Source organism: Helicoverpa armigera, chromosome 9 (genome assembly GCF_030705265.1).
Source record: "Helicoverpa armigera isolate CAAS_96S chromosome 9, ASM3070526v1, whole genome shotgun sequence".
In the NCBI taxonomy this organism is placed as follows: Eukaryota; Metazoa; Arthropoda; class Insecta; order Lepidoptera; family Noctuidae; genus Helicoverpa; species Helicoverpa armigera.
This window is the reverse complement of record NC_087128.1, coordinates 1,418,938-1,443,747: the sequence shown is the minus strand read 5'-3', so window position 1 is coordinate 1,443,747 and position 24,810 is coordinate 1,418,938. Positions and strand designations below refer to the sequence as shown.

The 24,810-nt window shown below is 36.1% G+C and overlaps 1 protein-coding gene across 3 annotated transcripts in view; it reads left to right on the top strand.

Annotated features, from left to right (window-relative positions):
* Positions 1–24,810, top strand: part of Exn (Ephexin) — a 93,457-nt gene that overhangs the window by 16,299 nt on the left and 52,348 nt on the right. For 2 of the 3 annotated variants that reach the window (XM_021329615.3, XM_064036295.1), the window contains exon 2: positions 16,789–16,823. The gene's annotated coding sequence lies outside the window, so the exon portion shown is untranslated. Of the gene's footprint in view, positions 1–6,681; positions 6,927–16,788; positions 16,824–24,810 lie in introns of those variants that run through there. The other variant, XM_064036294.1, reaches the window with a different exon arrangement.

The window sequence follows — 24,810 nt, the reverse complement described above, 5'->3', positions numbered from 1 at the left end:
TCTTTTATTGGAAGTTCCTTAGAAACAGTTTTTTGATATTGAGAACTGACTACACTAGAGCGTTCGCGGCATTTAAGATTAATTGCCCAGTAAGTCTAGATGCCTGGGTAATCAGGAGTAGCTTAACAAAGTACCTACATTAAAAAATAAAAGATACCAAGTACCAAACCATCCCATCTCTCCGAAATGATCGACGCAGTAATAAAAGAAAGACTGTCCTTTAATAACAACAGTATCTGTGTATGTGTGTGCAATGACGTAGATACCGTGCCAACTGGTGCCAAGCTGCAAGACAAAATAAAGGAACTCGGCCACCGCGGTTACAGCGCTCCCGTTACCGAATGAATCATAAAAACTTAGCATTTGTTACAAACTCGATCTGCGGATTGGTAGAAAAAAATAGATTTGTAGGCAAAAATGTGGTATAGCATGTTTTACGGCTAACTCCTTGGGTTTATTAACTAAATCTTATTATAGCCAGTAAGACTGTTTATTGAAATGATGCTTATTACACGATTTGCATTTGAACTCTGACACCTGGCTTGTCAATAAATAAATAATACTGAAGTTCCTTCTTTCACATTTCCATCTTATAGTCAATCAGTTGTATGCGGTTTGGCGTATGACGAACAGGTCCAGTGCGGACCGATGACATTTTAAGGAAACTGGTCACACCGCATTGTTGGGTAACCACCTTTAATTAAGGCTTTAACGTATCGTATTTTTGTTATTCACAGAATCCTTGTGTCTGATTTGGTTTTTGCATTTGCAAGGAAAAATATTTCCTTGATTAGTAATGATCACAAAATTATTTACATCTTAGATATGAAGTTTTTATCAATCATAAATACATAACGAATTTACCTGGCCTGAGATCAGTAACAGCTTTTAAATTATCCTTAACATGCCTTATCACATCTTAATATCATGCGCTTTTTTATGTCAAGTCTTTATCTGAACGGAATTATTGCTTATCTGAAATCTTAGAACCCTCACTAATAGTAGCTTCCTATATTAGCTGTGCAATTTATTCTCAGGATCCAAATTCCGCAGAGGATTATCTCGTGTTTGTTTTAGCAACGAATATAAGTTAACCTCAAGATCGTACATCAGATAAGAGATGAGTGACAGGAGCTCTGGTTCCCAAGCACGAGGAACCAATTGTGACGCAATTGTTTCACTTTTTATTAAGTCGATGGAATCCGATATTATTGCTTTCACAACATTGATTGACAAGAACTTTTTTATTGTAAATGCTGTAGAAGGCTTGCCTTACAGTTTTCGTTTTACTTTCATTTGGTATTGAAAATATCGTGTAATGTTGTGCTTCCTATATTTCTGATTATTGATTGCTCATATATGTAATTGTGTAGAAATACTAATACTGATAGACATAATGCAACGCTATCTGACTTACTTTCATAACTTCTTCGTCCGAATTCTCAACATTTTGTAATAAAAATGCACTACCAAGTTTAGAATATCTCGCCCCTGTATGTCTTTATCGCACTTTCATCAACATGCTTTATTTTAACTCTCCTCTTAGGACCTCTCATCAGACACAGAGGTCTTTAGCTCAACACTCACATTGGCGATAACTTTATCTAAACTCCTCAATCACAAACCACTTTCAGTGCAAGTTTGCTTCGCTTTCCAATACACCTGATTGTTGTTCTATTATCATTTGCCATTTCTTGCCGCGTCTCACTCAATACCAATCCATCATGTATTGATGGGATTACAACCTTTTTTGTAACAACTATAAAGATTAATGTCTTTCCGTATTTGGCTTGCCACTTGATCTCGTTGTGTAAGTAGGGTCAAAGTTTTAGTAGAGTCTAATGTTTTTTTTTTCACTCATCTATTGGAATAGTAAAAGTTATATCTTACATTCCAATCGCTAGCGGTATCGTTGGCCGATAGTGTATTATTATGATTACGAAATATTTAATGGTATTAAGGCTTGAGATAATTAATACTCTTGCTGTAGAGAGAACACTTATTTTTCGATTTTCGGTTAGTTGTCTTCAAATGTCAGTAACAGAATCTCGACACTCGACAATCTTGACATCGAGCGTGGGATACTACGAGTGATGGGATCATATCTCAATTTCTAAAATTATCTTTTATTTCTAAATCATTTATTTAATTAGAAAGTACAAGAGTCGTATCATCAGCTGTCTTCGAAACGGATATTTGTGAGAAAATTACATGAGTGAGCAATTTTTACTACATTACTATTACTCTATAACAGTGGTTCTTAACCGGTGGTCCGCGGACCACTGGTGGTCCCTGGAGGCATTCCATGTGGTCCGCGAAGCTTATCGCGACGTTGCTGTACGTTATCTAACTTAATTTTTGTCGACTTATAATTGCGAGCGGGGGTTTTGGCATGGACGTATATCGGGTGTGTCGTACCTAGTCCCCCCATTCATGAAAATGTATGTTTGGGCTACATTTTACGTAATTTTGGTTTTGAGTCTTAAAAAATCATTAAAATTTCGCGCTCGCTCCGCTCGCGTTTTCAGAACTTTTTCGCGCTTTTGTTTTTGAATTTGTTAACAAACAAAAAGTTAAGAACGTTTGGGCCAAATTTTACGTAATATTTGGTTGAAGTCCGACAAAATTTTCGCGCTCGCTTCGCTCGCCTATTCAGAAACTATATGCCCTTATTTTGGCATTTGTCAACAAACAAAAAGTTCAGTACGTTTGGGCTAAATTTTACGTAATATTTGGTTTGAGTCCGATAAAATTTCGCGCTCGCTTCGCTCGCGTATTCAGAAACTACACTATGGCTCTTATTTTTGCATTTGGCAGCAAACAAAATGTTAAGTACGTTTGGGCTACATTTTACGAAATTTTTGACTTTTGGGACATAAAAGTACTCTAATCATGTTAGAAAGAACTATACTGACAAGCGAACAGCCGCGAGCGTAGCGAGCGCGAAAATTTTTGAGTTTTGGGACTTTGGGTTTTAGAATGAACGGTAGGCACTGACAAGTGAACAGCCGCGAGCGTAGCGAGCGCGAATTTTTTAAAATTGTTTGTTAAAGCTAAGCGTCCACTTGTCGGTATCGTACGCAACGGACGTATCGCACGCAACGGATCGTAGTATTATTTATATAGAACTAGCTTTTGCCCGCAACTTCGTTCGCGTGGAATAGTGACTACCAGCAGATTTTTGATTTGACCAATAGATGGCGCTATATGTCCGGAATAATTTTTTTTTTTGTAATAAAAACTATCCTATGTCCTTTCTCAAGTTTCAAACTATGTCTGTACCAAATTTCGCACAAATCGGTTCAGTAGTTTAGGCGTGAAGAAAAGACAGACAGACAGACAGAAAGACAGACAGACAGACAGAAAGACAGACAGACAGACAGACAGAGTTACTTTCGCATTTATAATATTAGTTTGGATTATTCTGGTTCGTAGTATTATTCTGGTTCAAAGAACTGCCGCCGTTTTAACGTTGAGCTCGTAAGGAATGTAAACTAAAACCCTAAACGTAAAATGAAACCATAAACGTGAATAATAATAAACATTAAATATTGAGAGACTTGTTCAATAAGCGTTATACATGTTTTGTAGTTTACAAGGCCTATGTTGCGCGTATTGTACCTACTTGTCGATACTCCACAAAAAACAATCATATAGGTAACAAAAATAATTTAGGTGGCAGTGGCGGCGCGGCGCCCCTATTGTCTTGGCGCCTGTGTGCGCCGCACACTTCGCACACAGGGGCGGCGCGGCCCTGACTATATGCCCTTATTTTTGAATTTGTCAACAAACAAAAAGTTAAGTACGTTTGGGCTACATTTTACGTAATATTTGGTTAAAGTCCGATAAAAATTTCGCGCTCGCTTCGCTCGCGCATTTGGAAACTACATTGGCAAGTTTTTCTTTATTTGCATTTGCTTACCTACACAACTGCCAACATGCGTTTAGCTTTGAGTTGACCCAAGCTGACCCAAAAATTCATTTTTTTTTTTTTGGTAAATATTAAAGAAATTAGTACTAATTTAGGTAAACCGATGAGGTGGTCCCCGGCAAGACAACTTTGGTCAAAGTGGTCCCTCATGTCAAAAAGGTTAAGAACCACTGCTCTATAAGTAGTTAATCCGTCGGTGTAGACCTTTGTCCTCAGTTCTCAGATGTTACGAGTGTATTGCATAAGTGTCGTATGTTCATTGTTTTGGCTATATTATCTAAAATGAGATAACATTTAATTCTAGCATCTCTGGGAACTTTTATTTGGCACTTTCCACGCCATTATTAACAAAATTTGTAACGTCCGGTTTTATGGCTTCGGTATTGCCCATTTTGTTTGTTACTTGTTAGCGAGATTTTGTAGAACTGGCTATCGACGGAACATTTCATTCTGCATCCGCTTTAAAAGATATTTTATGAATGTATTCACTGTTTAACAGGTTTTATCTTCGACAAATTAACATACAGCCCAAAAAGTCACTACAATGTTGTCTCTTAGCTATAGTGAATTTACACCGCCAACACAATTGACTACCATGGCGTGTCCACAATTTGTTAGAAGCACATTAGTTCCAAGATCAACACCTACGCCTGCTCGCTCCAATTCGACTCATTCACAAAATCGTACCTATCTAACAATTACCCAAATGTTGTTGACCTCTAACTTTCGTTAGCGCTGCAGTATCTACGTCAGCCGTGACACAGGCATGAAACATGGTTATAGAACACTCGTGTTATCTTTAGATCTCAATTGTTTTTCATTTTTTCTATTGATAGTTGGATTGTTTCAAAGTTTATGATCCGCTCAATGAGATTGAATAAACATCATACAATTTGATTGAACAAATATTTTACTGCTTTGAGGAATTCCAGAAGTAGTTATGTTAAATGAGAATATATCTGTTTTTCCATTTATCCAATTCCCAATTCTGAGGTCCTATCACATTAGAACACAAATGAGACATGGTTCATCGTCAGTCTTCACTATCTAATGGTTAAATAAATAGACGTATGTATTTATGATCACGGGAATCACCATCAGCGTTATATTTATTGTATTTGTTGACGCCCTCTAATAGTAGTGATTGTTTGTCATTACGTCTGTTAGCTATCAGTTGTTGCGAGACTTTCTACGTCGCCATTATGACAGACGTGACTTTAATTCTTTAGATTACACTACTTGAGTGTGCCAGTGTGGTTTCTCGCTAAATTATTGTTTTACAATGTAAATATTGTGTCATGTCGTGTTGCAGTAGGTGATAATTTATTTGGAACGCGTTGTGACACCCGTAAGTTGGATTTGCAGACTCTTATTTGAATGGTACTGCATGCCGATTTAGATCTCTAATATGTAGAGGCATTTTTTTCAGCTTTCTTCATCTATTTATATAAGTTTCGTTAACCAAACAAAATTACAAAGAATCTTTCAGGATCGCTATCACGAGAATATCTTGAAAAATATTTTCAGTTGTAAAACTTCACACGTCTATATCGCTACTATTGTGAAGCTAACTTAAAATAACTATTATACAAGGTTATTTATTAGACATGTGCCAAAGTATAAGCGGTCATTAAAATTCTTTTAGTATTCAAATATATCATTAACATTCTTATGTAGTTACAAGATGCGGTGAGTATAATCTTGAAGGATTTCCACTTGTGGGTTAGGAGCCAACTTGTTATAACTTTATTAAATCACATGTCATTTTAAACAATGAGATGAGCTCAATTGAATTTTTATTGTTAACAATTGCTTAGTTATATTCTTTATTGTATGACGAATGAATACTTACGAAACGATTTTGCACTACATTTGAGTAGGCCCGAAAAAATTTGGTCGAGTATAGAGTTTGGATGCAGTATAGCAATAAGATCTCCTTGGTCCTTGCTTGGTATTTAGTTCAGTAGTGCATGAGTGTTTGCATACAATGTGTGCTGATAATATTCGTGTGCAGGTGTTGCAGATGTGCGAGGACGCCGTGATAACGTAAGCCGCTATTTGTAGGAGTACTTACTTACCAAGAGAGTTACTCGTACACGAATAGGTAGATTTAGGAATAAATCGATTATGCGGACCTTTGAACTTTGGAAAGTAACTCTGAAAATTGTCAGGCTTTGTAGTAAAAAAAATTAAAGCGGCTATCTCCCGTACATTCCGCATTCTTAAATTGCCGTTTCATCACCTAAATTATATCTACACTTTTTGTGGATGGTTATTAAGAAAATGTAGACCTAGCATGAAATTGGAATCGAAATGTCAGCAAATTCCAATCATTTGGAATAACTGCGTGACCCCGCTGCACATTCAATAGAATGAAACCTTAAAACATGTTAGAGAAGAACAAATTTACTAAAAATTATTCTATTGTAGATATCATGAAGCGCTTCTAAGTTCATTACTGCAGAAAATGTAATTCTTCATAGGTAGCTTGCTAAATTATTCATGAAAACTGTTAGGCTAAAAGAATATTTTTTGAGCCTACATAAACAGTTATAATAAAGTTTTACTATGTAGAATAAATGCAGAAACTAGTTTATGACTCCAATAATGGTTAGAAATATGTCCGGAACAACAGACGTTCGCTGTCCATTAACGAATCTATTATACGAATTTATCGAGTCACAAATTAAAGCGATCGCTCGGAGCCAATCGGCATCGGTTACGCAAAACGTCTCGCGTCCTCATCTCTAGAGCTACAGCCTTCGATTAAAGCCTGTCGGCCAGTCCGGCGGAGACGGTGCGCCCGCGCACAAGCGCGACATACTCCTACGTTGACGTTGGATATTCAAAATATCTCATTCGATATAGTGAAGTGTGATCCTGGTTCTGTGCTTGTGTTATTATCTACTCTTTATTTATGCGATAGAGGGATAGATACTGTTTGTAAACAGTTTTGTGCAAACTTTGTGAAGGATCTATGTTATTGCTTCGCGCGGTAAGTTCTATTTACTAATGATGTCAGACAGGACCGTTAATTTTTTTGGAGAATATTTAAATGTGCTCAGAAATATTTATAGTGAACATGTTTTAGTATTTTATTTGGCAACATATGGAACGTAGGTTTTCTAACTTCGTCGCTACAGTTTGTTTGTTCAGGTGTCGATTTTCAGACCTACAGCGTACAAACTGTGAGTCATTGCGTGAAACCGTGAACTATTCTGAATACTAGATTATTAGCGCGACATGAGATTTCTATGCTATGGTAGGAAAGTGCAATTCGCATCACGGTTACACTGCAAATTAGAATTCGAACAGAGTCTCGTTAGCAACGGTTATAAGGCTATTCTGTAAAGTGGGTCCATGTGGCCTACAAGTTTTGTGGCCGAAATAAACATGTGCGTACAAACATTGTGTCGATATTTTAATTTTCTTCACGTGAAAGTAGACTTAACACTTGTTTGTCTCTGTCAATATACCTACTTATGAGCTGTTGACCCGAGACTAACGGTGCGATGGTGCAAAGGGCCGATTTAACACCTTTCCGATTATATTGATGCATAGGTATATGTATTTGACTGTTTGGGCAACACTCCCAATAAAGAACTTATTCAAGACTAATCTTATCACAACTCCAAGACTAATTAAGGACTAAATGAAATCCTATTTTTAGTTGATTTATTACACTATTCTGAGCTATTGTAATCTGGCAAGTAGCCATGTGTATGGCCACGCGAATCATCTGATTAAAGCAAAACCCTCGTTCTGGATGTCCTTGAAGTTTACAACCGTAACAAGAAAACTACAGCTGATAAGCCTCGTGGCTAGCCGCCGTAAAACCAAAATGCTGCAAGGATATATTTTGTTTATTAATTTTATTAAGTCTCTCTACTTTCGCGCAGGTACATTCTATAATGAATACTTTACTCTTTTATTTATGTATATAGTTCCTTAACTTTGGTAAATACTTTTTCTTGCTCTGTTCCAAATTTTATTTAGGATCTATCTTTAAAAAAGGTTTTATTATCTGTACCTGTCTACTCTAGCTGTCTAGTTCTTATTTGTATAGAAGCTAGAGATGCACCTTTCCGCGTTATCTAATCAGACGAAGCCTGCTCTATCTATGCTAATGACTTTATATCAGGTTTTGATTTATCATTATCACCTATACTATCTCTTTCATGATAGACTTAAATAACCATAAAATTAAGATGTATTTTAAGGTTAGCAGGGTTAAATGCTGTTATTTTTTTATTCGGAGTATTATTTATGTCTGTGTTGAATTAAGGTACTTATCAAATAAAAACAGAGGCTTCAGAGCTTCGTTGTTATTTTGTTCGTTTCATCCCATCTCTTGGATTACAAAATCCTTATCAAAATGTGCACACCATTTAACAATTGTTATCGATAAAGTATTGAATGTCATAACAATAGCTATAATTTTTCAAATGCCATTTATTCTCATGCGCTGGAAAACATTTCAAAGATTAAAGATTACAATTCAGTTAACAGGCACGTGTAATAACTGGATATTAAAAATTAAGTTAGGTTTCCACGTGGTAAATTGGCCTTGGTTACCTACAACATTACTTATTATATTAAATTGGCCTTGGTTACAAAAGACATATATTGACATAATTTGCTGAAACAGCTCTCCTTCTAATTTTAATGACTATTTATGTTATCTAAATTCATTAACTAATCACAATCACGACCCGTCCATTTTTTCACGTATCATTTGCCTGCCCTTACTTTAACACTCAGTGTTATGATTGTTCAAACCATATTTAGGTATGAACTCCGCCTAAACTGTCTTGCATTCCTGCATTTAACTTTATTCTCGGGATTCGTTTTATTCCATGGTCTCCTTTGAAAATGTGCTAAACCTCTAGGTAGTAAGAATAGAATTTCTTTTAGAAACCTACTCGCAAATTGGTAAATACTTACTTAAATAATGAGTCACATAGTTTTTCCGCGAAGTCATGTCATAAGACATGCAGTAGAAAGGTGCTATGTAACATGCCTGGTCTAGTCTAATACAAACAATGACATTTCTGAAGAGAAAATACTAAACGAAACCCATACTTATGCTATTATTTGTTTAGATGTGTATATTCTTTCTTCTTGCTGTACGTGTTTTCTATTCATTTGGGATTATTCATAGGTATTTATCCTACCTACCTCTCATTACCTCTCAGATCCAAACTATAACTTTCTTACCTTTTCATTGTTCTAATTTTTTACTCACTTTAGTATTTTGATGAATTCGTCAATAAAGAATTTTAGGATTGAACTGAACTAAAAATATTGGTTGATACTTTCCCATGTTAATCAGCAAATACTTTCACTACTGCTGCAATATTTATCATATCTAGCGAGTGAGACGTCACCTGTTGGAAGCAAAGAGATTTTTTTCCGAAATTGATTGATTGTCCAAATTCGACACATGGCTTCCAAATATTTATCATAGCCTATTGTTTTGAGGTAGGTGATGCTTTATTCTGGGTATTAAATCCTTGAATCATGTTAATGGACCTTGCTAAAATTTTCACTTTAACTTAACCTATTGAAATTGCCCCACAAACACCACTCTTATCTTTACTGCAGGGATTTCCACGAATACTCGCTCATGTTTTTATTGCGCGCACGCATTCAGCTACGGTACATTAAGTATCAATAAAGACTTTAGGAATACTTTTATGAATGTCACACAGTACTACTAAACTGTTAAACTAAGTTCGTTCTTCTAGCTGTCTTCACTGTTTCATCATCATCATCGGCGTCCTGTCGCTATCCCAAAATTGAGGTCTCACGATTTGTTTCTTTGCCTATACATACAGCTATTGAGGTCTCTAAACACTTGAAGCTGCACCTTCTTCACTTTTTTATCGTGCGGCTTTCGCATGAGCCAGTGCGCTGTGTTAAAATTCCTTAAGCATGTTGCAGAAGGCTCTGTCCTTAGATTTTCCCCTACTTTTCCGCGTATCGGCTTTCCTCTTCACTGACAGCTAAACATGTTTACCGTAGACCTTGACGGACTTTGTTTAACGAATCTTGATATTGTTTGTTGTCAAATATTTTGAATTCAAGGTGAACAAATGATGGTCCTTTATTTGTATCGCGCTTTGAGTTTATTTCGACACTGACTTACAAAATCGCCGGAACAGTCTGAAGTGAATTCAGTCTCAAATTCTTATTTATGCTGATATTAGAATGAAAATCAAACAAATGAAATAAATAGTGATACAAAAAGATGTTTGATGAAACTATGTAAATAAATTGCATATTTGCGTACCTATACGTACTCGTTGCATCTAAAATGTCAAGGTTTTTAGTTACTTAGAGCCCTAAAATGTAACCTACTATGAACATGTTGTTAGACAGCAATTATTGCAATGTATTGCGAACTAAATAAATGGTTTGGTGATTGTTTAAGAACTCATATGCAAAAGACATTAACGACAACGTTATGCAAATCTAGAGGATGTTATATGACCAAACCAAACGTTTTCCTTGATGACTAATTTTAGAAAAAATATGCCAAGTGAAGAAACTTACGTGCAGAACCAATACAAATGAGATAGGTAAAATAATTTCAAGTTTACCGAAGGCAACATCCTAAAGAGTAGGTATTTTGCAAGAATGAAGTTTATTTTCCAATAATGCTTTCTAACATTGAAAAGACTGGAAACAGTAAACTCTATTATATCCAAGTGAATAGTAACAGTTTGTACACATCCTTCAGCAGTCATTGGCAGTTGCCACAAAAGCTGGTCCGATTTCCCCCATACGGCAAAACTTAGCATTCCCATACATGGTTTGTTGGTAAAACTGAGGTATAAAGTATGAAGAATGTGGTTTTCGCTCCGTCATTCCAGTCACGCTCGCGAAACTGCAGGTTGGATGAACTTGGACATTCCGAGCGGCTGCCTGCGTTCCACATCTAAGCTATGCCGTCCACTGACGTTGCATAATAAGATGCATCGCCCTGCTTGCTATAGAATGCGGAATTTTGTTCAGGATAGCCGACGGAGCGTGGCCATATTTGATCAAAGGATGTGCAACAGTTTACTATCTTGCTACTCAGAATTGTGTGCCGTAAGTATATTACTGTGAAAGGTGTTGTTAAAGCGCGTCTTTTGAGCGTGAGTCCTTTATTTAACTTCCATACACTCAATCCAAGTCCGGAGAGATGTTTGCTCATTTGTTGATGACGGGCTCAACACTTTCAGTGTCATTAAATCTGAAGAACATAAGGTCTATACCTAAGCTAAGCGAGTGATAGGCGTGCTAATAGATGTTTGCGCTCATAAATCCCTGCCTTTACGAAATTCTAATAAGTTTCTAGGTAAAACCCAAACCCAATTAGTTGTAACATCTTGTCGTAAAGTTGCAAATGATCCGCCATTGCTAAATATTTTGTAAGCTTTGCCTCCAAAACTATGTACGTGTATATTGTATCGTGAAGTCTTTGCCCCCGGGTGTGGCAAAGACAACGTTTGATATACAGCCTGCCTAGAAAGTTGCATCAGGAACACTTTCTGTATATAGTTTAGTTACAACTCCGGTTTTATGGCGTGACTCAAGCACTAATGAGATTTATTTTATTATTTTGCGGTTTTGCAAACAATATGGAAAATATTTAGGTACTTAACCATAGCGAGCAAAAACAAAAGCTTTTAGGTAATGCTATTGATGACTGAGGCTTTGACGTAAATACATGATACAAGATAGATCCATGTATATTTAATTACTTTATCCTTTTGTTTATTTTGTTTTAGGCAGGTTTCTGCTTAGACAAAAATATTAAATTCTCCGTCATGGATGGTCAGGCCATATTGTGACGTAATAAGCTTCGAGGCAACATACTACTTTGCATTATTGACTTATGTACATAAGTCTTGACGGCTATCCATCCATGAGTTATTTTTTGCTCTTAGTAGGTGTTTTTGTTCAGCAAGAATACATTAAAATATGATTGCTACCACGCCCAGCATTCCTACAATAATAATAATTTAAATGTTACATAATGATGTCTATTTTAGACTTCTAACACAGTTACTTAAATTCTAACGGTTATTTTAAGTGCCGCTTATAATAGCTCAGCTTAAGAGATACTTATTACATTTTTATTACATCTATACTTGTAATTAAACTGACAAATAATTAATACCGTACTACACATAGCAGGCACGAAACACGAAGCAGATTCCTAAAATATAATCTCACTTTCACTATTAACCGATAAGTGACTGAATTATCCAATAATGCTACCAATCGACCAATTATGGAATTATCTTAAATAACGAACAGTGGAAGCCTTTTCTTCAATCTCAACGCCAAAGTTACGAAATCCATGATGAATGATAAGGTGCGCCCGCGCCGATAACATCGCGCACCTACATGATTTATTGGCCGTTCAGCTATCAGGCACTATTAATTTACTTACCTACCTATAGTATTCAGACTTATCTAGATTATGCACATATTTGTTTAGAAAGTGATAAGGTTTTTTTTCTATCATTATACAAATGTTTATTTGTTATGCTTTCTGACAGACACAGACACAGATGTAGATGAAACTTGAGAGCAACCCTGAGGCTTTATTTCTATTATGGTGCGTGTAATAGTTTTCTTAGTACCTACGCGGATGACAACGAAAATAAGTATCACAATATGACAACAAAGATGGTGATTACTTATGCGGCTTTCATGAATCAAAAAGCAATTAGGTGCTAATTAGTTCACCGATATTAGTGCATTAATCAATTAGCAATTTACGATATGCTCGCATCTCTTACTTATGGTTAATCAATCAACAATTTCAAGCCGTCATGAATCTCTTCGGCTATTCATTCCACCTGCGACCGACCAGCACAAAAAACTTCCCATGCAAATGGGGCGAGAGAAATGGATCAATTAGTACTAGAGAGTCTATTGAAAATCATATTATATTGTTTACATAGTTATTGTAAGATACACTCGATCACACAAAGATAAGGTATAATAGGAACTGTGTATCTTTTAATTTTTCAAGTCGTTTCTCAACTGTTTCAGTGTGAAATGATTATAGCTGAATAACCTTTAAAACCGGTTGCATATTTTACACTGAATAGGCTTTTTTAATAGCCGATTTCAAAGGGTGTAATTATTTGCCGAGGCACCTTATGATTCCTTTGAGTAATTTCTACATTAGTAAGTAACTAACATTAGGTACTTCGTGTCACTACGAACTCATATCATTAACATTATAGTGTGTGAATTACAAGTTGAAATATCGTAAAGCTAATACGCCTCACATTAGCTGCAATCCACCGCTGCAGTTGTATGCAATTTAGAATAATTGCAATTGCAAAAAGCAATCATTGGTTCGCAGTCATTATCAGTTGACATCCGTTTTATTATCTTATCATGTACGTCGTAAATTCAATGTACTAATAAATTATATAATGCATGATACATTTTATTCACGTCAGCTATGGCGGATCTACCATCAACGTCATAGTAACTTTTGACCTAGAAAATTACAAGTTTAGCAATCTCTGTGTGATTCATATTTTTTGAGCGCAAATCCACAGAAAGTTCCTGAACCTTACACCGAAGAACCAACCTTTATGCAGCGTGTTAAAGTTCAAATTCGTATGTGATTACTGTCCATTCATGCGTAACAGAGAAGTGAATGAATCATGTGTAGTGTAAGTGAATATTTTGTAAACTCAGCTACTAAGTTTATTGTTTGGATGACAAGGATGTTTATAAACAATAACTGTTTACTATCTTGCTCATATTACGCTGAAGAGGGCGCCCAGTGTCATCAATTTATAGTATCAATACAGATAATCATCATCAGTTTAAGAGATAAACCTTTTGAAATAGATCTAAACCGTAGGTGCTGCTTACTTCGGCCAGGGGATTTTTTTGGCAACGGAATTTTGCCTTTGGTTCTCTTTACCAAAAATATTGGTTATTACATAGCTATCGCTATTCAAGTAACATAGCTATCGCTATACAATCAATTACCCACACTAAGCAGGTACACTTTATAACCTTTGCAGCTATTTTCTACCGATCGAAGTGACTGACGTCATTCATGAATAACTTAGTCTTAAGCACAACAAGCTCGGATACTGACAGACATTAACCGCTGTTGCCATATGGGGCTTGAAATACCATTGTATATTGTTATTGTTCATAATTAAGTGCTGTACGATGCTGTGCAACGAGAGGAGTCTGTTTATTTAACTTGTATGTGCAAATTAATTGTAAGGGTCTGCTGGAAGTAGCGAATGCATCCTTGCATGTTTGTGTTACTTGTTGCTGTAGTACTTCTTTCTCCCTCTTTGATTTTTTTAGCTCATCGTTCATGTAATAATCAGCAAAAAGTGAGAAAACAGCATGAGTACAGAGACTGTGGGTAGTGTTTTATGTCTGGGCACAACTTGCATAGTCCGTAAAAGAATGCCATATTCCATTTCATGTCGACAATATTATTCGATCCTAAACAATAACTGTCCTCATGCGATTAATCAGTGTTTGTTCCATTTATAGAAATCCAATGATCACAACAATTATTTAATTAAACAATATTATGTGTGACATATCAGGGACGTTCCCTTTAATTAAAAGAATTAATAACTAGCACATTACCACACGAGCCTTCATGCGATAGTTTGTGTAAATACTAATATAATTGCAATCATTTGCAAGTGGCTGCGTTTGCGCAAGCCGTAACGAACGGTTTTACATAGCAATGGTAACTTCGCGATGAAATCGGTCAAGTACGAAAACTTGCACATCGTAAAAATATGTTCTGAGCTCGTGAAGAATTTGGTGCAATAATTATTAATTTATGATTTAGATAGATTTTAGAATTATATGCAATACAGGGCGAACGTCTCTCTCTGTAGCCAATTCACAAAGGGGGTATTAGTCCAGTTTTATAAAGTACGTAAAAATCTTAGGTTTTCGACAAGTTTAATAGCATCAGCCGAAACAGCAGCAGCAGCAGTCACAATATGCATGCATTCTTAACTCTTTCTCGCCTCTTATTTACAAAAATATCTAAACTCTACATCATATTTTAATTTATACATTTATGTATTGATTGATACACCATGTTACAAACGACGATCACAAAACCGCGCTTACAACAGCAGCAATCAGAGTAGATGTGTTAATTACTTGTCATTTCACGCAACACACCCAATTAAGGGTAACCTGTAATGGCGCGATTGTTGGCAAACTGTCGCTACTTGCTAGTGCGATATAACAACAGGAGATAATATACTTACGTAGTTCACTGTTAGGTAATGATAATGCAATAGTATGACAAAGACGTAAGAAATGTAAGCCGGTATAGATTGATTTTAGAACAACGCGAGAATAGTCTAAGGACGTGGAGTCCCGGCCTTCTCAAGTGTAGATGATATTTCTATATAGTAAGTCAAATGCATCGTTCTAAAATCCACATTAAGGCGTTTAAAACAAAGAGACTCAAAGGAATGCTCATTCTAACAATTTCATTTAGCGAAAAGAAAACAAGAATGTTCTACGTTTGTTCTACATTTAAGAATTCATTCCGATTGATAGAATGATGCGAAAGAATGCTTTTGTTCTATCAGTTCTTTGCTAGTTTGGTTTAAACGCATTGCTAAGGAACGTTCTATACAATTATTTTGCATTGAGACATTTCGGCCTTAGTTGATTCAGAATTGGCTACCATTTATGTAATCGAGAGTCATGTTGGACCACTAAATGCGGATTGCAGTAACCTATCTATAGATCCGTTGTTTTGCTTAACTGAAGATAGAATTTAGACGTGAGCCCCATACGAGAAATGTTGAAGTCCTATCCCTAATAAGCAAATCTACATGTAGATACATTATTAAAGTCCACCGTTAGTCAGGATTTCTCGGAGTTTCTTCACCCATCAATAGGCTGTTGGCTGTAGCTACAAATGTGTCAATGATCAATACCTGATATTTAGTTTTTCTTATAACACAGTCGGTTGTGCACATATGGGAACCTGGCGTCTCCCACAGCTGCTATTGTCGTGCTTATCTAAGTACCTTCAGTTATGTCACAATAACCATACCTACTGGCTTTGTGTTTGCTATGCGGGCTATTGTTTGTTTGTAGTTATTAATTAGTTGATAGGCTTAACGAGCATAGATCATACGGATTTTGTGTCACATTTGAGACTTATGACGTCAGTAAACGAGATAGTCGTTCCCAAATTATTCGTAATTGATTCCCCTCTATCCTTCTCTATCCATAAAGGTAATAAGGTCATATCGTACGTTTTTGTGACGACATTAAAATATCCCAAAGGAAACGAAACCAAATCCTGTCATTTATTTTGCGGTTTACCTTACCTACATACGACGTGAATCTCCAATGAGGTTCGATATTGAGTCATCGAGGTACGAAAAACTCAATATGTATCGCATTGTACTCTCAGGAACTCCTAACTTCCTAAACAATCAAAGATCATTTAACGCAAAAGACGTGACAGTCCTCACGGAAATGTCAACAGCTAATAAAACAATAATATGCCTACACTCATACTAGTTATGCGCTTTGCGACACATTGTGCTGGTAACAATGGAGAGCTTCATTCACTTCCTCACTGCACAAAACATGGATTCCACGTAAATTACGCACGTCGTTCGCTAAAACGAGAACTTAAGTTTTTAGTTTTAACATGACTTGTAATAGTTCTTTCTTCTAGTGTTGTATTGACTTCCTTTATCTCTGTTACATTTAAGTTTCAAGTTATGCCTGTTTCTTTGAAATCTACTGGCACTTGATTGTCTTTTTATTTTTATTTGGATTTTAATATCTTTCATTGTTTGTTTCAGAACCTGGAATCGGATCATCAATAAAATCTGATTAGGTAAGCCTTTCCACTTCGACTTAACCTTCATATTTGTTCAATACGGGCTTCTTGTTAGGTACATCTTTATTTTAAGTAACATAAGTAATTTAATTTGATAAATATTCTTGCAAATACTCATCTTAGTTGATGTTATTGCTAACGCGGGAAAGCTAGCCTAACACATTGTTTTCTCCTATCCCAGATTATCATGCAAATAACATAGTGGAGGTTTCTACATATTTATCTTGACAGCCAATGAATAAACTTGCCCCACAAATAATGGCAAAATGTTACTTGCTGGAGATTTTAGAAATGCATTGACCACATTTCATCTCTGTTACTTAAAAGTCAAATTCTTTGAATCTTTGAAAAGTGTTTTATTATATCTTATATGGTTATCTTAATCACCATTAAAATCCTATTCATCAATGCGTTTTAGACTTCCTTTTGGTCTGAGCCAAATTAAATGGCCAAATACAGACAAACCGGTGTGACCAGTTGTGTTTAGGTTTCCATAAATACGTCGCCGATTGCGGCAGGTGACCATTTGGGAGAGAAAACAATCAAATATTTGTTGATAATAATAAATAGCTTTAGTAATGTGTGTGTTACGTGTATGAGGAAAAGCACTATTGTAATTGGACTATTAATAGATTAGCACAGGATTGTATGCTCATAAACAAAATAACAATTAATAAGCGAATGTTTTTTCGATGACATGAATGCATCGATGTCAACTGTTTTTGGCGATGACCACTATCCAGTGCCGTAACTAGCCTTTTATGCGCCCGGTGTGAGCTTTCAAAACTGCGCCCTTGAAAAATGCTCTAACCAGGCTCTGACAATAAAGTGGACAAATGTGCATAAAAATAAATCTATTTATTTTTTGTTTACGAAGGTATAGTAGATACTTAGTAGATTTCTTTAAGTTAAAAATTGTTTATGAAAAATCTGAGAGACAAAATATATGTAGTTACTGTAAAAAAATTCGCGCTCGCTTCGCTCGCGCAATCGAATTTTTTTTTCATAGTTCACAAGTCCAAGCAAAAATTACCTAAAATGTAGCCCAATCGTACATAAGTTATTGCTGGTTGGTGAATGCAAAAACACTGGAACACAGGTTCTGATTGCGCGAGCGAAGCGAGCGCGAAATTTTTTGTTATATTTTAGAATCCAAAACAAAAATGACTTAAAATGTTGCGCAAACGTAGATAACTCTTTGTTGGTGTTGGCACCTATGGATAAAAATTTTGGGACTTAAAGTAGTACCATAAATAGAAGAAAAATAAAAACAACTATAAAGTGAAGCAAGCCCGAAAAAGCTTTTTTGAGATTTGGATCACTAAAAGTCCTTAACATATATAATAAAAGGCGACTGTGAAGTGAAGAAGCCGCGAGCGAAGGGAGCGCGAATTTTTTTGAGTATTGGGACATTAAATTCAAAGTAGCTATATGTGAAAAAAACGCAAGTGTAAAGAAAGCGCGAGCGAAGCGAGCGCGAAAATTTTTGAGTTTTGGGACATAAAAGTAGTGTATCTAACGCGCCCGGCATTGTATGACAATACATTAATTTAATTGAAATTTCTTGGTCCAGGAGCGTACCGCGGCGCCCCTGAGCCCGCGGCGCCCGGTTATTCGCACACCATGCACCATAGGTTAAGGCGGCCATCCATACATTTGGATACAGTTCTTGTAAGCTGCGATCTTTGATGAAAATTAATACAAAAATAGGAGTAAAATTCTGATCAAGGATTGGTTGGGGGCGCCTACGGCGCCCCTTATGTCCGGCGCTCTGGGCCGTCGCCCAACCGCGCCCTACCCTAAAGCCGCTACTGGCTACAATTTATAAAAATATTGTTCGAAATACTAATCCTGCGCAGACGAAGTCGCGGGCACCAGATAGTACTAAATGTATGAAACCTGTACCGTTCTGACGCGTCACGTCACGACACATCAGACAAATATAAAACCACCTTTACAAGTGTTGTTGTTTCGAGATCGTTTGAAAAATGCCATATAGATATAGATAGTACGGAGGGCGCGTCTACACCATATTCGCAATAAAACAAAATGTACCTACTAACTACCATGCATGAAATAAAACTAGATACTGGTCTGGTCATTTCTGCGCCCCTCCAGGGTCTGCGCCCTGTGCCTGGGCACCGCTGGCACCGCCCTAGTTACGGCACTGCCACTATCATATTATCGGAAGTTCTTTTAATACTTTTACCTTTCCTCAAGCCAAATTACATAAACTTGTCACCACTGTTATTTTATTTCTTTCCGGAAACTTGTATAAATGTCAAAAATAATTTGATGATACTTAAATGTCGAAACTCGCATGCAATGATGGTGATGGACTTGTCGAACTCGCTCAATGGGTCCCACCTGGGTCACAAACCAGCTTAACAAGATATAATAAAAACATTTTTGGTAGAAAAAAGTAATTTTCACATTTTAATGATCCACCGGACGTTCTTATTACACACCAATAATATTTTATAATTGATTGATTAAGGGTCCTGTCGGCTTGTGTAACGCTGTTATTTACGTAAGCCTGTACAAAAAGTCTCTTGAATTACTGAAGATGATGTAGGTAGAAACTGATTTAAATTTTATCAAGGGCTTGACAGGGCTTCCATCAATTGGTTGATCAAGTTTGATGCAGTCTGCAAAGAACACGGCAAAGACAAGATTTTATGGTTCATCAATAATATTAAGTACCTACTCCATTCATATTGTTCATAGTTTCCTTGTTTCTAGTGAAAGTAACTTCATAAAACATTAACTATGATTAATTTACTTTCCTATTGTGTTACTATTTAATGGGTCGTTTGGTGACAAAAGATTTAGAGTTATTCTTAATTTTATTAGCAGTTATTTTTAATTGTTTCTGGTTTGCACGTCTTTATGAAGTTGTTTCGAGTTGTTCTGCAAAAGCTTTTATTATGTTAGCGAAAGCGAATGCAGCGATACACAATATGAAATAATGCACCTGAACTGAAAGGATTTTAACGGGGTTACCTTATGGCCTGCCTGCCTATAAATAGTTCTGAAATTCGTCAGATATCCTTGACGAAGACTTGACTTACAACAGCAGTGCCTTTACTACAAATCAATGCATTCGATCGATTTACTGATCCAAACAACACACGCCATGACGCGCCTGCTACTTAGCCTATTTTTGTTTCTGATCCAATCGGTATTACATCTGCTGCTTGTTCACGTAAGTATTATGCTACATTTTAACTTTAATACCTTCTCTGTTCCCTAGATCTTCAAAAAATTATTCTACTACTAGTCTTATGAAGTTTCCCTTTGTTTCCCACAAAATCGCACTTTCCCTTAGGCCATTACCCACTATTTCTTTATCAGTGTTAATTGCCGTTAATGTTTGTTCACCGCTAACAGCTTACGAAGGTACTTTTGCAATTCCAGTCTCTTTTATTATTACTTAAAATAAACTGCCTATTAACTTTCTCCGGAATATTGCACGAATGTAATTCAACTGCATACGAGTATGATTCGATATTGCCATGCTTAATGGTTATGATTTGAATCGCTATTGCCTTCGACGCCGCGTTTCACACGTGTTCATCGATTAGTTGACAAATATTGGCTACTTGGTGGAATTTATAACACAACACTTCTAGACTCCGTGAGACCTTACTTCAAATACAAAAAGCTGAAGCCACACATTTAATGTGAAATTCGGAAATAAAAACAAACTGGTATTGCAATCTTTATCGACAATCTTTGAGATATTCCCACAGCCAAAGTATCGCTATTCAATAATATGGATAATAAATTCACTTTCGGAATAATAACTTCTAATAGCAGATTTCAATTTCCAAAAGATAGCATCTTTGAATATATTTATTGATCTGACACATTAATGATACTGCAATATTTTTAAGGCAATGACGTACTTACAAGTTACCGTTGCAGCGTTAGTAGTTCATTGAAATATAAAAATTTGATGATCTAACAAATCTTCAATGTCGAGGTCATGACTGATGACCAGCTGAATGACGGTCATTATCGTAATATTATTCTCTAATAGGAAAATAATGAGCTGTACTGACACTAGTGAAGATCAAATTATGTATTGACTGTTACTTGTTGTAATAATTTTATATTAATAACTGCAAATGATGATACAACCACAAGGGAAATCATGGCTTGCTAAAAAGGATAAGGTAAATGCTACTCAAATAATTATGATGTCTCTACAACTATAGAGTCTTCTTCATCATTACAAACTGGCCCATGTCTTCCATATAGTGTGTATTGACCTCATTCATATTCTATCGTCTACTTATATTATGCCAATTTAACTAAGGGTGAAAATGCTATAAAAAGATTCAATAATTATGAACACCAGAAATGTGGTTGGTTACTGGTTGGTCACAGTTCTAAACAGTTGTAATACTGGGTCATCACTGCTATTTTTTTAAAGTAAATATGATTTAGTAATATTGCTTAAGATGTGACACTTATATAAATAGCCACATAAACATTTAAAACAACCTGTTTTCTCAATGGCCTATGTGGGTTTCGTTTAAAAATAACCTCCAAAGCACCGCCATAACTTCACGTATAAGAAGATTAAGTTGAAGATTTCTAATTTTAGTTTCCGTTCTTAAAATGAAGGTAAATCGTCAAAAAGGTTCCATACCGCTTACATTAAGATTGAAAGGTCACTTCACTTAACTTGAATGGAGGCATTCCTTCATCCAAAAGGGAACCGGTTTCTTTTCCTTAACCCCTGTTATGTGAAATCACGAAGTCCATTCGTTAAAATGTCAGCCACAAACAGGTGCAGGTCCATTGAACCTTCTAGTCACTTTCCCTTGTTCCTGGGTGCAACCCGAGAGGCAGACGACATAATACAACCTTTTAGAGTTAATTGGCGACCGGCCCTCGACCGGTATGGGCAAGCTCACATTAGCCTCTAGTTTATTGACTTTTCAGAATGATGGCACGTCCTGGGCTGGTTGTTTTCACTTTTCTTGGCCATTAATTCGTATTTAAATAGAAATAGTTAAGAGTAAAAGCTTTCCGGAGAGTGGCGTATTGAGAAAATTCCACAGCTATAAAGTTTTAATTATATTGCTTCGTTGTAATGTCTTCTCAAGTAGTTTCTTTACCAAACATGGTTTTATTGTAGTTCCCGTCCACGTCACTTAGCAGTATCATTGATGCGTTTTCATTCAAGTATCTTATTTCCTTTCCCATTCGCTAAGAATTTTTTCCACAGTTGTCGCGTCCAAGCATTTGATTTATGCAGTTTTTACGTGTTTTTACTATAGTTTCACAATTCGCATTGCAAGCCGTGCCGTATTGACGCCCCATTGTGCTCGCTAAATGTATCATATTCAATAGTGTGTGTACGTTTTGTAATGTTACGAGTATGTTTCTAAAGTATAACATGTTGCTTAACACGCGCAAGGTTTGTTTCCCAACTGACAGTTTAATTCTCATCGGTATCTGCTAATATTTTTTGTTTCCTATACATTCGTTGCTGGTGCACGCATTCGTATTTTGCGTGCAGCAATTAGCCTACTGTGTTAGCAGAAATATTTTTAAATACCTACTGTTTTAGTGTTAGTTCGCGGACACAGCCTAATGAGGATCTCAACTTGAAGGTTCATACATGTGGAGACATAAACAGATCAAGCTGTAACTGTCCATGCTTAACTAGGGTCACTAAAACCAAATACTTGGGCGTGATGGTTGACCAGCTTCTCTCATGGTACCCTCATCTTGAACAGGTGACTGCCAGAGTTCGAAAGCTTACCTGGATCTTCAGAACACTTAGGCATGTGGTTCCTACTAAGTTGTTGAGGAGTGATCAGCAGCCTAGAAACCTTCTGAACGAAATCTACTTTGCCCTAGCACAGTCTATTCTATTGTATTGTATCCCCATTTGGGGTGGGGCAGCCAAAACTAGATTTTTGGACTTGGAACGTGCACAACGAGCACTTATAAAGGTCATGTACTTTAAAAATAAAAGATACTCCACTAAATCTTTATACGACATCAGTAATTTACTCTCAGTCAGGAAACTGTACATAACCCAAACAGTTCTAAAAAAACATAAAACCCTCCCTTATCATGCGAATAAGAAACCTAAAAGAAGAAAAGATAAAATTGCAATAGTTCCCCAATGTAAAACCATATTTAGTAGTAGACAATATTACTATCTCTCAGCTCAGCTATATAACAGGATTAATAAAAAAATTTACATACACAATCACAACTATTATGTCGCTAAAAAAATGATAGTGAACTGGATTAAGTCTCTCTCTTACGAGGATACGGAAGCTCTTCTGGTTTTTCATGAGTAATGTAACCACACTCTATAGCTATGCAAATCACCATACCACATCACTCTCTACACCACTCCACACCACACCACTCTTCACACCACATAACACCACACCACTCCTCACACTACATAACACCACACCACTCTCCACACCACATCACAACACACCACTCGTCACACCACACATTATCTTATCATATTGAACCACACTACATTTCACACACATACCATACATACAAACCAAAACAAAGTACATCAAGTTTTTCAAAACATGTATGTACTAATTCTCATTTTATACTTACTGTTTTTTTTTTTTTTTTTACTATTATTTCTTTTTCACAATACCGAAATGTTCCACAAAGATACAAAGTAACATGTAACCTTATCTATGATATGGAAGAGCGGAGTCTCCTAACACAGGCATTGTTTGTCTAAAAGGAGGCTCCAAACACAATTCTTGTATATGGATCACTTTGTTATATCTAATAAATATTTTCATTTTTTTTTTATATGCAGATGGAGCTTCTAAATGATCGAGATAATTTCGGCAGATGTTACTTTGTCGATTTTGGTTAGCACATGTTCAAGACGTAAATACATGCAATACGCAGTTGCATTCTTCTTAATTCTAAATACTTGTACCTCTAGATACAACAATAATCCTTCCTATTTAGATTGTTCTGCAATTAGTGGATTATAACAGTGTTATCTAAGTAGGTCATCTATGTTTTACGTTAATTACAATAGACTGAGAAACTGGCAATTGAATATGCTTGAAACAAAATATGTTCTCAGCTTCTAAATTCAGAATGCATTCTAGACAACTCTAAATGCTAACAGCTGGTCAATATTTTTAACTTTCGCCTTTCCAAAAGTCGATACTAATATTTTTGATTGCGCTTCCTTACTTATTACTTAAACCAGTACATTGAAGGCTTTACAACCCATTACATCACCAAGAAATAAGTACAAGAAACCCAACCTCTAACGCATCGATTTGAATAAATGTAAATCGAGATTCGGAAACCGTACTTGTTGTGCAAGAATCGATTCCTAGTCACAAGGAAGGAAACCCTATAGCTTGCTTCCGTGCCTACCTCACTATTTAGGATTCTCTTCTGTAATGTTACACCGCTCGATAACATACTCAGTTGTTACGCGACCGTCTGGACACGAGACACATCGTGACTCAGGTTTCAAGCTAAGTCTGAATTCTGAACGAACTTTGTCACCAGATGTTACTAATTTAAAAATAATTTTATCATTTGCTTCCCATAACCATATTCTGTAAAATACGTCTGCAATTTTCTGTAATACCTATAATTATGGAAGTTTGTATGCATTTCGTTCTATATGCAAAGACTGAATTTTAAAATTATACAACAAGTTACATATTTCACTAGCTGTTTGGTAACTTCGTAAATTAGGATTACTCTTGTTTCTCACTGTTTTAAACAGATTATATCGAATGCAACCTTTTAAAAGTGGGTTTACAGATTTAAGTACGTTACATTAGTACAAGGCTGTACGTTCCACTCATTGAAGACATTCTGTTATCATTAAATTAAATTCAAGGATCTTTCATAACGTTATTAAACTTATTTACCGGCAAACTACTGCAGGTATGTTCGTAAAGGTCAAATTGTCTAACCACCGTTCCCAATATTTTATCTA